The sequence below is a fragment of the Chenopodium quinoa genome, unplaced genomic scaffold (assembly GCF_001683475.1).
Source record: "Chenopodium quinoa cultivar QQ74 unplaced genomic scaffold, ASM168347v1, whole genome shotgun sequence".
Lineage (NCBI taxonomy): Eukaryota > Viridiplantae > Streptophyta > Magnoliopsida > Caryophyllales > Amaranthaceae > Chenopodium > Chenopodium quinoa.
Window position 1 is genome coordinate 434,609 of NW_018743608.1, and position 13,208 is coordinate 447,816.

Genomic DNA, 13,208 nt, shown 5'->3' on the forward strand with positions numbered 1-13,208 from the left:
ACAAAGGAGTAAGCATCCTTAAACATGGTAGGCCAATAAAAACTCGACTCTTGATCTTTGCAACCGTCTTGGTGGGACCATGATGTCCACCATATGCTGAGTTGTGGCATCTAGTAAGAACACTATGAACTTCCCATTCGGGAAACACCTGGGAAATAGTCCATCTGCACACTCACGAAACAAAAAAGGATCATCCCAAAAATAATGTTTAACATCATAAAGGAACCTCTTTTTCTGTTGGTAGGATAAATCGGGAGGTAAAGTACCGCCCACCAAGTAATTAGCATAATCGGCATACCAAGGGTGTTGCTCTACAACTGCAAGCAAGTGGTCATCAGGGAAAGAATCATCTATAGGAAGAGGATCCTTACCTTCATCATACCTGATCCTCGATAAGTGATATGCAACAACATTCTTTGCTCCTTTTTTATCCTTAATTTCCACATCAAAATCTTGGAGCAAGAGAACCCAATGGAGGAGCCTAGGCTTTGTTTCTGCCTTACCTATAAGATATTTCAATGCTGCATGATCAGTAAAAACAATAATTTGGAACCAACTAGATATGATCTAAATTTTTCTAAAGCATAAATCACAGTAAGAAACTCTTTCTCCATGGTGGCATAATTGATTTGGGCTTCATCTTAAGTTTTACTTGCATAATAAATAGCATGCAAAACTTTGTTCTTTCTTTGTCCTAGCATGGCTCCTACTGCAAAATCACTGGCATCACACATAATCTCGAAAGGAAGATTCCAATCGGGAGCACATATGATAGGTGCCGATATCAAAGCCTGCTTAATCCTATTAAAAGCCTCAAGACACTCGTCAGTAAAATCAAATGGGGCATCCTTTAGTAAAAGCTGAGTTAGTGGTTTAGCAATTTTAGAAAAATCTTTGATAAAGCGACGATAAAACCCCGAATGACCTAAGAAACTTCTAACCCCCTTAACATTAACTGGTGGAGGTAATTACTCAATCACAAAAACCTTAACTTTATCTACTTGTATACCCTTATCAGATACAATATGACCAAGAACCACTCCTTCTGTCACCATAAAATGAAACTTTTTCCAATTTAGGACCAAATTGCATTCTTCACATCCTTTCAAAATTTGAGTGAGATTATCTAGACATGCATCAAATGAAGACCCCATACACAATAAAATCATTCATAAATACTTCCATGATAGACTCTGTGAAATCAGAAAAGATACTCATCATGCAACGTTGAAAAGTAGCAGGGGCATTACATAGACCAAAGGGCATCCTACGATATGCAAAAGTACCATAAGGGCATGTAAATGTGGTCTTTTCCTGATCTTCAGGGTGAATTGGAATTTGGAAAAATCCCGTATACCCATCCAAATAACAAAAGAACTTATGACTAGCTAACCTTTCAAGCATTTGATCAATAAAAGGGAGAGGGAAGTGATCTTTCTTAGTGGCGATATTTAATCTACGATAATCAATACACATACACCACCCTGTTATAGTTCTAGTGAGAATTAATTCATTTTTATCATTTCTAATCACAGTCATCCCACCCTTTTTAGGAACTACCTATACAGGACTCACCCACTTTGAGTCAGAAATAGGATAGATAATACCTGCATCAAGTAATTTCATAACCTCTTTCTTTACTAACCTTCTCTGGCGTTGAATACATGGTTTGTGATTGTCCTCTAAATGTATCCTGTGCATATAAAAGTCAGGGCTAATACCCTTGAGATCATCAATACTATACCCAATTGCCCTTTTGTGGGTTCGAAGAACCTCTAGAAGTTTAGAAGTTTGTGGGTCATCAAGTGCAATACTAATGATCATATGGTGTAATTCTTGTTCATTAAGAAAAAGGTATTTTAAATTAGAAGGGAGAGGTTTTAGTTCAGGTTTCTTAACCTCTGCAGGTTTTGATTCTTGAACTAATTTTACTACCTTCTTGCTCTCTTTAGGATCAAGTTCTTCAATAGCGAGAGCTTTCTCAATGGCATCCACCTCACTACTCCAAATGCCTGCATAAAGTATAGTAAATTCACCATAAAGAACTTCCTCCAAGGGATCCCTTGCAAGAACTTGTGGTAAGCTATCTTCACAAATAACATCTATCACATCATTCAAATCGATTAAGCAACAATTTTCCTCTAACAGAGGACCTTTCAAAACCTTCCCTAGATTAAAAGTGAATTATCATCTCCAATAGAAAGACTTAGTTTTCCATTTTTAACATCAATAATGGCTCCTGCATTGTAGAGGAAAGGCCTACCTAAAATTCTGGGAATTTGAGTATCCTCTGCCATGTCTAAAACAACAAAATCAACAGATATAAAAAATTTACCAACCCTAACAAGAACATCCTCTAAAATACCTAAAGGGTATTTAACAGAACGGTCTGCCATTTGCAAAGTAATGTTGGTAACTTTTAAATCACCCATATTAAGCTTTGAACACACAGACGATGGCATAACACTAACACTAGCACCCAAATCACATAAAGCTTTAACAATGAAGACATTACCAATATGACAAGGAATAGAAAAACTACCAGGATCCTTTAATTTAGGAGGGGATTTATTTTGCAATAAAGCACTATATTTCTCTGTAAAAGCTACAGTCTCTACCTCATTAAAGGCTCTCTTCCTAGTTAAAATATATTCCATAAATTTAGCATATGAAGGAACTTGTGTAATTAACTCTGTGAAAGGAACTGTTACCTGCAAATTCTTCACAACCTCCAAAAACTTACCAAACTGCTTATCCAACTTATTCTTTAGATGGAAGTTGGATAGTAGGGCTTTGCACATCTCCACTCTTGTGTTGAGTTTTACCCTACAAAGAATCATTAGAAGAGTTAGTTTTATCCTGGAGCCCTAAAGGGATAGTAACAACACCATTTGGTATAACAGAATCAGGATTAACAATTTTTGTTAAAACAGGTTCATCATCTTTGGGCATAGGAGGCCCATCATAGTGTGAACCACTCCTCAGAGTAATTGCATTTGCATGATCTGTAGGTTGTACTGGCTGCGATGGTAAGGCTCCCTGCTAGAGAACTTGTAGAGTAGAGGATAGTTGCGCAATTTAATTATCTATAATTTTATTATGTGCCACTACGCGGAAAAAGGTCTTTGGCACCGGTTCAAAACCCCTTTGCGCACCGGTCTTGAACCGTTGAAGATTTGAGGGATGCCAAATCTCTGAAGATTTGGCACCGATTCAAAACCGGTGGCATAAACTAACTTTTCGCACCGGTTCAGTTCAAAACCGGTGCCAAAAGTTCAAAAAAAAAAAGAAAAAGTTTTGGCACCGGTTAACCGGTGCCTAAAATGCCCCAAAAAAAATTATGGATTAAGATACAACGAACCATAAAAAAATTTATGCCTTATAAAAATTAAAACAAAAATTTGCAATTTTCCAGTTACAAATCAACACACAATTAACAACAAAACACCAGAATCGTATTATACATTCATCCAAATAAGTGGTTATTCAACAATATATATATATATATATATATATATATGTATATATATATATATACATATATATACATATATATATATATACATATATATGTATATATATATATGTATATATATATATATATGTATATATATATATATATATATATATATATATATATATATATATGTATATATATATAAACCTGCAACAATATAATGAATAACGAAACACCAAATACATCTTCAATCCTTTTTTATGTGCAGTCGTGTTTTTAGCAAACATTATCACCATACTCACATCTAATGAAATTATCATCACATACCACCTGCATCAATTAAAACACCAAAATTAATAAAACCCAGAAGATCTAGTAATTATAATCCACAGAACAAAGAAAAATCAAATATCAGAAATTTCAAAATCGAAAAAATCCAGAAAGTTTGAATCCAGAAAAACCTAAAAATTTCGAATTCAGAAACTTAGAAATTTGAACTCAGAATCCAGAACCCAAAAATTTCGAACAAAGAAAAATTCAAAAATTTTGAACTTAGAAAAACCCAGAAAAATTTAGAATCCAGAAATTTAGCAACCTAAAAATTTCGAATTTTTAAAAATCCAGACAGTTTGAACCAAAGAAACCCAAATAAACCCAAAAATTTTGAATTCAGAAAAACTTAAAAATTATGAATTCAGAATCCAAAACCCAAAAATTTCGAACAAAGAAAAATTCAAAAATTTTGAACTTAGAAAAATTTAGAACCCATAAAAAACTAAAAACCCAAAAATTTGGAACCCAGAAGAAATCAGAAAAACATAAGACCCAGAACCCAAAATTTTCTTCAACTAAACCCAAAACCCAAAAACCAGAAATTTCGAACAAATTACATCAATTATACCCAAAAAATTCAACAAATTACATCAATTGAACCAAAATAAAAACCTAAAGAACCCAAAAACCCTAACCTCAAATTCCTGATTTTCAAATCGAAAATTCATTCAAGTTTGTTGTGCTTGGTTCTAATGATGGTGGCTGATGCTTGCTTGTTCGAATAATCGACGGCGGCGGTGAAAATTGTTGTGCTTGGTTTCGAAAATTCTGCTAAGGAATTTAAAATGAGGAAGAAGAAGATAAGAGAACAACGAGAAGAGCGAAAGCTTAGAGAGAAGGAGAGAAGAACGAGATCTTAGAGAGAAGGAAAGAAGAACGAGAGATGAAAGAGAAGGAGTAAAGAACGAGAGATTAGAGGGAAGGAGAAGCTATAGAGAGGCGGATGAGAGAGAGAGGGGCTGAGTGAGAAGGAGAAGAAATAAAGGGTTTAAATAATTCAAGGGGCACCAGTTAACTGGTGCCTTTCGAAATTTTTTTCTTTTTTTTTTACGTTTTTAATTCGCACCGGTTAACCGGTGCGAAAAATATAATTTGGCACTAGTTTTGTTGGAACCGGTGCGAAAAGTCTTTTTCCCAATCCCGCCAATTTCTTTTACCATTGATTTTCAAGAACCGGTGCCATAAATGCGATGCCTATTTCATTTTTTCTACTAGTGTGCTATCAATGAGTCAATTTGTGCATCTCTACTTTGCATTTGCATAATGGCCAACATAGTTTTAATTTCTGACAAGGCAAGGTCGGTAGATGGAGGTGGAGTTTTTGGTTGGGTCCTTTGGTTGGGTGGTTGATAATATTTTTGCTATGGTGCTTGTTGTTGTGGTTGTTGTGGAAGTGGAGGGTTTTGGACATTGGGACTTTGGTAGGAAAGATATGGATGTATTCGGAGACCAGGATTATAAGTGTTGGAGTATGGGTTATTTTGCCTATAAGCTTGGAAGGCATTAACTTGCTCCATGGAACTCCTACAATCTTATGCCCAATGACCTACAATTCCACAATTTTCACAAAAAGCATCGTTAGTATTATTGACAGCAGAAACATTAGCTATAAAAATAGGAATAGCATTACTAATATTATCTAGTTTCTAGCAAATAGAGGTTAATTGGGTTTGCATAAAGGATACGGAATCGTCACTATGTTTCCCCTTATTTGCAAAACCACTAGGATTCCCATATTGGGAATTATGAATTGCCATCTCTTCAATAACTGTTCCTGCGAGATCTACTTGAAGATTCATAAATCTTCCATTGGCTGCTGAGTTAAGAATTGATCTAGATGAATTTCCAAGCCCGTAGTAGAAGGCTTGGATTATCTACCACTGCGCTAATCCATGATTGGGACATTCTCTCTGCAAATCCTTAAATCTTTCCCAAGCATCATATAGACTTTCATCAGCTTCTTGGGCAAAATTTTAGATTGAAGTCCTTAATAAAGTTGTCCTCTTTGCAGGGTATATTTATTATAGAGATTCAAAGCAAGAGTATCCCAGTTAGGCAGTTCTATTCAATCCATTATACCATAATTTAGCTTTACCACATAAAGAAAAGGGAAAAAGAATCTCCTTAATTTGATCCTGCGTGACCCCAGCTTGTCTGATAGTACTGCAATATTGGCAAAAATCTAAGATATGAAGATTTGGATCTTCACGCCTTAACTCCGCTAAATTGCTTTCTCTCGATCATAGTAATAAACTGGGGTTTAATCTCGAATTGTACTCCCTTGAGATTAGGTGTAGGAGTAAGGTATGGAAAATTCGTCAGGGACGGCTGTGAATAATCGCTAAGCTTTCGAGGTGGAGGTGGTGGATTCATCTCTGGTTCTAAGTCTAAAGAAACTTCTGAATCACTAGAATCCGATGGAGGTACCAAAGGTGTATTACCCTCGAAAGTAGCTCGTACTTGTCTGAAAAGATTCTTCTGTCTATGAGAAGAACTTTCGATTTCAGGATCGAATGGAATGTAGCCTGATCTAGAAATCGTGGGCATAAACATAGAACTAAACAAACAAATATGAGAAACTGTCTCAAAGAACTTGTGTTCTCTAATACGAAAAAAAATAATCTAAACTACAAAAACAATTAGAAATAAAAATAAAATTGTTTCCCCGGCAATGGCGCCAAATTTTGACTAGATAAAGTTGTATCTCCTAATCAAAAGAATTACCTAAGTCCTCTAACTAAAGCAAATAGGGAAGTAGGGTCGAATCCACAGGGAAACAAGTCTTTCTATTCCTAATTAATTAATATAATCTAAACTATTAAGTAACCAATTTATTTTTTAGGGGATTTAAACTAAAGGAACTAATTAAATTAACACGATGAAGAATTATTAGAATAACAATAAAACAAAGCCTAGGGTATAGGTTCACCAATAGATAATATTCTAGGGTCTAACATAATAATCAATCATCAATGCATCAATTAATCAGATCATAAAGGGTTTTCGCTACGTATTACAATCACAGAATTAATCTACCGGCATTAAATTCATCTCTCGAATCTTGACTTAACCATTTATAAATTAACCTGCCTATTGAAACTAAGCCTAAACATTAAGTCTCATCTCTCGAATCTCGAATCAATATCGCAAAACTCATATAATTAAACCAGGCTTAATCTAATTGCATAGCATTAAATCAATCAATAGGAAATCAATCAAAGCATTGAAAATCAACAATAATAATTCACCCCTTCATATTATTTATGGATCCCCACAACCCTAGAAATAAATCTACTCACACATATTAACATCTAAACTAAGCAAAGCAAATAAACAAGACATGATTAAGCAAAGCAATTAAATTACTGAAAATAAAAGGAGAAGAAATTGTTACCAAAGTAAATGAAAATAATGAATGCATAAAACAAAAGTGTAGAGAGAGAACAATAGTAATAATCCAAAGCCTAAAGCTAAATCTGAGATATTAACTAATGAGAAGAGGTACCCGTATCTAACTTAACCAAACGTATTTATACTTAAGCTAAAAAAAAATCCTAATTAAAAACAAAATAAAAAAAATCTTCGAAATCCTCTTCAGAATCACGCGCCTGGTCGGGCAAAGACTCGCCCGGTCGGGCTCGCCTTTTTGCTTGAGTGGAGTCTCGTTCGCGCCCGGTCGGGCGCGAACCAGGGCGAAGCGTTCTTCTTCTTTCTTCCTCGCCCGGCCGGGCGCGCCTTAGGGCGAGGCCACTACCCGTTCGGGCGAGCTTTCAGGCAAGGGATCATCTTCGATTGGGCCATTTTCTTGGCCCAATCCGAATTTCTTCTTTGGGGCCTTTATAGCTCCGTCCAATGCCACAGTTTCTTCTTTGCCGAGCCCTTTAACACCGATTTGATAACTCTAACCGGTCTTGGGCTACGAAAAATGGTCATATATCTCTATTGCTCGTCGTGGCTCCCATAAGTCCGGGAAAATGCTCCAACTCTGCAATTTCCTATAAAACAATACCAAATCTACGAAAACACTAGAAAATGCCTATTAGTAATAAAAGTGGCTCTAAAGAGCCAACAATACTCCTAAATATGACCAAGGGACGGGGGTAAAACACTATTTAAAATGAACATATCAGAACATCAGTGTAAGTATTCTTGCTGCCAACCGGTTCGCAATGCTGGATAGACTTCCTTTTTTACTATAACACCCTAGAAATTCTTTTCCTTTAAAATACCTATTTTGCTCTTTTAAAATACGAAATAGGAAATTCTTAGACAGTACCTCCACCGTAAAAACGGCTAAGGCAATTATTAAAGATACATAGCAGAAGACTCACTTTAAAACCATTCAAAACAAGTCAACTTCAAAAGTCAAACCAAACGAAAGTAAAGTTAACCAGAGGCAAACGAAGTCAACCTTCAACTTGGAACCATTGTAGGCCCTTATCAACTCCAAAACAAATATTAAAACCTTTGTGTTAGTCTCACAAGCAAATATATAATAATCAAAGCCAATAAAACACATCATATTCTTATGGAAACTAAACAGGAATCACTCTTCACTCATGCCCATCATGAATATGCTGCATCACGTGAAAAGCTTCTCTTTACTTTGTCCCCACTACTCGCCATTAGAAATGGGTCGTTGTAGGGCCAAGATAAAGATAAGGCTAAACAAATATACAAACACACAATCAGCAAAGCTGAGTACATAAGCGTGAACGGTACACATTAACATGCTTTTATCCTATTAACATACAACTTACATTGTTGCACCTGTTTACAAGCATACAACATACAACATAACCAACCAATAACGAATAGTTTGTTTATTTAATTTGATTACGCATCAAACGGGTTTCCCCCTGAACTGCCCCAATAAAGGGGTACTAATACGGGAGCTAATTGTGCCAGTATAAAAGAACCACTCATAAGTGGCGGAATTCCTGCGCAAAATAAAAAGGAAAATACAGCGTCCTATACTCCCAGTAGAATCTATGGTTAAATGTAAAACCCCATAAATCCCCCCATATGTTTATACTCAAGGTATATACGTACGTTCCAAGAGTTTTGGTGCGTAATCTCTTTCACTTTACGTTTGTTTACATATTTAAGACTTGGTGATGACTCTCAATCCACAACACAAATCAATCATCGTAAATCATTCAAACAATCAAACATACCAATTTAATTCTTGAATAATTAGTGACCACATTTAATTTAATATTGAACCCTTTTTAAACTACCTCGGCGTTAAATAACACCTTAAGCGTATAATGCACCACAAATCCTATCTCTCGGTGTTTAAAACACCTTAAGTGTACTTAGGCACTAATAGATAATTTAATCCTTGTGTACATAGACATTTAAATAGCTCATTTCCCATGCTTATAGCATCAATAAAAATTATACGAACCATAATAAAATTCCCTTCTAATATTCCAAACTTAATTAAACATTTAGTTTAATTAAACATGCTCTCAATCATGCCAATAATAAAAGTGTGGTTCATAATCAACATGCCAACATAATTAATTCCAATCAACAATTCACCTGAAATAATTCATACTTCACAAATCAATCACCAACATCAATCCAATCAACAATTTCAACCAATATCTATCATGATACTACCTTGAAATTAATTAAACAAAGCCTAGCATGCTTCTACACACTTAAATAATTACCGAGTACGCGAACGTACCTCGAATATGATCTCAAAATCGCCACGACTACACAAATCACTCACTTGGAAGTCTCCTACAACCCAAAATTACAAAGAGACCTTAATACCTATTCAATATAAATTTCTAGAAATATATACACTCTTTAAATCACTTTCAAACCTTCTAAAACATGCTGAAAATTAATTTAAATCACCTATTTTTATTTCCAATTAATTATTGGGTAATTAAAAATCCTTTCAAGAAACATAATTCTAGCCTTTATATAAAAATTCCAGCATTATAAAAACATATAAACTTACTGTAATTATGTTTAAAAACATTAATTTCAATAGTTTTGATTAACTACAATCAAATTCCATCAATAAACAACAGTTTAGAAACCTAGGGTTTTCAATTTGGGGCTTTTTAATTCAAAAACCAAATCTGAAAATTATATACATAATAATCATTATTAAAACATCATAAAATCATCACACACACCCAAAATCAATAATTAAACAAGGTTGGATTAATTTAAAACAAAAGAAGAATTTTTTTTTGTTAACGGTTGCGCATGCACACACCACGACAAGGGCTGATGTCACGCCGCCTACTAGTGGCAGTGGGTGGCTGTGGTGGTGGCCGGCCACGTGTGTGACGTGTGTGTGAGTGTTTGTAAGGGAAGAGGAAAAATTAAGGAAGAGAGGAAAAAAAATAAGAGGAGAGAGAAAGAGAGTTTACCTTTGGGTATTCTCCACCTTGGGCAAAGTTCAATTTTCTCATAGGATGGGTATTTATACCCTCTCTCAAACCCTCCTACTTAAAATTCCCCTTCTACCTTTAATGATTCCTACTCCTATTCCAAATGACATTTGCCTTTCTTTAAAATTTCATTAACTTTAAAACTATTTTTTATAAAATAATTATGCCTCAAAGTTTCTAAATAATAAAATAAAACATTTACATTGCTATTAAATAAATAAAAATGGACTTTTAATTAAAATAAACCTTTTTAAATTATTAAAATACCATAAATAATTAATTTCGAATTATTTAAATACTTCATAAAATAATGTGTTAATTTAATATACGTATAAAAATACGGGGTAAAACATTAACGTTTTAAGGAGACATATCTTTGTCTAGTCAATGAAGGGTCTGACTCCCTCCTTCAGCTTGAGATGAGGAGTGGGTTCCCTATCCTTGACGGTCTTGCCCCTCTTAGAATGAGAAGGTTTCTTGGGCGGCCGACCTTTGCTTGGGCCAGGCGCTTGAATTTTGATGAAGTTCTTCATCTCTTCCTTGAAGTCTGTCATGAACTTCAAGAATTCAGATCGACTAGGTGATGTGAGCAGTTCAGCCACCAGCCTAGCTAGCATTTCGCTCCCTTTTATCCTTGGAGCGATTGTGTTTAGTAATGAGGGAACCATCTTCAGCCGTATGTACTTCAACCTCTGGCTCCGACTTAGTATCATGGTCCGAATGGACATCTGCTCCATTCGAACGTGGTACTGGTTCTTCATAAGCCATCTCAGAGGTACTCTTGAGGTTTCCTGATGTGTCCTACGGGAGAGTTACAACTCCAAGACTGGATCTTCGGGTTCTTGTACCTACAACAAACAGAATCTCGGTTGTTCGGAGTTTCGCCTCCGACGATAGAGTTAATAACTCTCGAAGTTGAGTAAAATGCAGAAAGTAAAGTAGATCTTTTTGGATCCCGAGATTAGGTGATTTCACTGTTGTAAGTAGTGTATTGAATGATTGGTGTAATAATCAAATTGTTATGTGTAAAATAGTGTGTGCCTCCCAAGGTAATAAATGTCCCTATTTATAGGGCATGGGAGTTAGTGCCCTTCCATAGGTCATTTAACGTAGGTAACTAGGATGCGCCGTTTTTACGGCGCCTCGGGGATTGAGCCCATGAAGGCCGCTATTTCTCCTCATGACTACTGTACCATGTGTCTTATCCTTATTGGCCTATTTTGGGCACTTACTAGGGTGACACATGTCACGACCTAATTGGTCCACGTGTTTAGGGTATTTTTACCCTAAACAACAATAATATTCTAATATATAACAATAATATTTTAATATCTGACAGTAGTAATCTAATATCTGACATTAATATTTTTAGGGGCTTATTCATTTATAATCTAGTACTCTCCACTTCCCCACACTCTCCTTTCATTTTCTCTCTCCTCAACCACCCATGTCAGACCACCACCACCTCTCCTCTCTTCCTCCAACAAACTCCTCTCTCTTTCTCCTCTTTCGGATTTTCCAACAATGGCGGTAGCAAAAGCAAAAACCTCATAAGAAAACCAGTAATGGCGACAATCTGACTAACAATCCAACATGAAACACCAAACCCGGTCTACCTATCAGAGCAATCCTAGGTTAACTCAAGCTAAATCTAATGGTGTTTTGTAAGGATTTCAATGCTCCTAATAAAAAGTACAAACCCGAAGCTCCAATGGCTGTCTCCCTCATCACTTACAAGGATCAAACATTCGATTACGTCATCAAATCTTCGAAAGTTTCATGGTTTCTGAAACAAGCTGCTGGTGTTGAATCTGCTAGTGGTCGACCTAGACACATCATCGCTTCTTCGGTGTGTATTTCTGTAGGCGGACTCACAGTGAATCCGTTCTACACAAATGTTTTCGTTATTGTAGGTATATTCATTAAATTTCGGAAAGAAACCAACCATATCCCACATTTATTGATACAATCTTTTCAAAAAAATTAAGATTCTAGAATATTTTTCTCTTTCTAAAATTATTTTCTTTAAAATTATTTCAAGATTTTATTTTCAAAATTCAAAAATTCATATTCATATTTAAAATTTTCAATTACCCATATGTTTTATTTCATTTTCTTTATTTTAAAAAATCTCTACTGAAATCAATCATATTCTTTCAACAAATTTTTTTCTATGTAATTATAATATTCATTTTTAATGGTCATGTATAATTCTTGTGATGTTCTTTATATGTTTTTTAGTGTTCTTTATTATAAAATATGATGTACTTTATTTTTGTATGTTATGTACAATTAATTATTAAGACTATTTTTCTTCCATATGTCCTCTATTATGTCATATTATAATCTTTATTAGATCTTTTGATAAAATATTTTAAATGTCCATGTTCTCTAACTGTAATTGTAATGTACATTTATTGTCACATAATATTCATTGGTTATTGTGAAAATATTCTTTAATTTTTTTTTGGATAATCCTTGTTAAATTTAAATGTTTAAATTTAAGTATATTTATTACATGATTTAATCATGTTCTTTATAAATATTACGAATGTTCTTTGGATATGAAAATCAATCATCAATAGATGATGTCCAAAAAGAATATCTCCATCAACCTTTGCGATCCTGAATTAAAAAAAAAAAAGTACACAATTATTAAATGTTAATTAATCAATTGTCAAAAAAAAATGTTAATTAATCAACACACAAAAAAAAAAATATATATAAATTTAATAAATAATACTTCCTCTGTTTTATATTAGTTGACACATTTCATTTAAGTACGTTTGCCAACGCATACTTTCAAATGTAAATATCTTTAATTACTTATTAACAAAAGATATAAAATTTTCATATTCGAAAACTAGACATTGAAACGAAGCTAACAAGACCCCACATGACTATTTTAATCTAACACTAATTCACAAAACAAAGTCAAAGTAAGTTATGTGAATAGTGCACAAAGTCAAAACATGTCAACTAAATAAAACGGAGGT